The sequence below is a fragment of the Triturus cristatus genome, chromosome 8, assembly GCF_964204655.1.
Source record: "Triturus cristatus chromosome 8, aTriCri1.1, whole genome shotgun sequence".
Lineage (NCBI taxonomy): Eukaryota > Metazoa > Chordata > Amphibia > Caudata > Salamandridae > Triturus > Triturus cristatus.
In genome coordinates this window covers 1,400,403,802-1,400,405,854 of record NC_140591.1, presented here as the reverse complement: position 1 = coordinate 1,400,405,854, position 2,053 = coordinate 1,400,403,802, and the positions used below count along the sequence as shown (strand labels likewise).

The 2,053-nt window shown below is 36.7% G+C and overlaps 1 non-coding gene across 1 annotated transcript; it reads left to right on the top strand.

Annotated features, from left to right (window-relative positions):
• The first annotated feature begins 1,347 nt into the window (after positions 1–1,347).
• On the top strand, positions 1,348–1,511 carry LOC146805825 (U1 spliceosomal RNA). Its single transcript, XR_014968357.1, has one exon. It is a non-coding gene; the product is annotated as a U1 spliceosomal RNA (small nuclear RNA).
• Positions 1,512–2,053: the final 542 nt, after the last annotated feature.

The following is a 2,053-nucleotide window of genomic DNA, read 5'->3' as shown; positions in this document are numbered from 1 at the left end:
AGATGGGCATGGGTTTAAGTCAGACAGTATATACTTTTCAGCCTCAACTTTCACAGGGAACCCATGAAACAGAAAAAGGAGTAAAGTAGGAGAACTGCTTCAGGTTATTTTGCTAGGAACATGTAGCTGCTCTTGTTCTGAAATTGCAAAACACCAATGAGCATTACAGCATGATGCAACATAATGAGCACACTTTTGGGGGAGGCCGGGATATATAATCTACTCTGTAACTTCCTTCCTTAATGCTCCCTTTTCTTTAATACCAATACAGTATTCCTCACTATAAACACTGCTAATCCAATAATAATAATAATAATAATAATAATAATAATAATAATAATATTAACAATAATAATAATATGCATCTTATAAACATTTAAGTTGAATACATTACATTCCACAATGAAAGCCTTTTTGGTGAGCTTTATGTTAACCTAGGCAACACTATAATTTTTCGATTGTGCTGTAAAGTTTACTGATTTCTATAGATGCATCTATTCCTGTGTGTTCTCCTGAAATAAAGACAGATGGAGGCTGGAAAATGCTTCGATGATTTACCAGTAACTCTCCTTAAAGGGTAACCCTATCCATTCACACTGATAGAGTGAGTCATGTACTTGAAAGGCAACTGCGTAGGCACTTAGGAGCAATTTTAAAAGAGCATTGCGCCACTTTTGCATCACTTTTCCCATGTTAAAAGTAACGCAAAATTGGCGCAAGGGCCATGTAAATCTACCCCTTAAAATTTAACAAATATATTTAACTCTTGTCTCTTTCCAGGATTTTCCACTTAGAAATCTTATTTGTTAGTGATGCAGCATAAAGTTGCACACTCTTTAAACGGCACTAAAAGCTAAATATGACCAATACCTGGCAGACAAAATGAATGTGCACTTGGCAAATAAATCCCACTTGTCTTTATTATTTTTACACTCATTGCACTTGAAACTGCGGATGCAGAGAAACTTTACGTAGAAGTTTAGAGTCCTCACATAGAATTTTTACTAATTTCGAGCAAAATGCATTTGATGAGTTACAGAGAATCTGTTTTAAGTAATAAAATGTCTTTAAATAAATGATTTAGATAATAAAGTGACTGACATGCAGTAATACAATTATATGGTGAACCCTAAAATTTCATCAATATATGCATTAATGTTGCAGGTATGCATCTTCAAAAGTAGTTCCCCAGTATACTTACTGTTATGCAGTTTCATTGCTTGCCATATGATGTATAGAATTAGGACTAAAACACAAAAGAAATATTATACACATATGTTCAAATGTGCACATGAATATTAAATGTACACTATATAATTAATGTCTCAAGTTAGTTGTTCTATACATATACTTACCTGGCAGGGTAGACACCATGATCACGAAGGTGATTCTCCCAGGGTGAGGCTCATCCATTGAACTTCGGATGTGCTGACGCCTGCGATGTCCCCAAATGCGGGATACTCGACTGCATAATTTCTGGTAGTGGGGGACTGCGTTTGCGCTTTCCCCTGTAAAAAAAAAAAAAGTTAGGTGTTCTACACTAGAGGCCTGAATTTGTGTCTCGTGAGAACCCACTGTGTTTCGAATAGATGCATTTCTTGTAACAAGCAACAGATACATGTCTGGGAATGAATTTAGGCGACGAACACATGAGAACTTTGAAAATGAACAACAGGCTATTGTCTTTAACCAAGACTGTGGGACCGAGAAGATGGCCCCATTTTCAGTGTGCGAGGTTTCTTTGATGTTTCATTACAATACCATGTGCACCTATACAGACATTTTGAAGCAAATACAATGGATTCCTATTGATGACATACACAAAGGGGAGTTGAGTATGAACTTTAAAAATTCTAACTTATCGGTTGCCCTGGATCAGGGGGCAGATGATTTTGTACTTTCTTCCAGACAGCATGCTGATTTTCTTCTGCTGAACCCCTTCTGCAAACTCTATGCATCACCTTCCTTGGACACCGACCAGAAACAATTTCTTATTTATCCAAATCCCACTGCCCCTAAATGGACTTTTGGAGACATTTCCCATGTCACATTA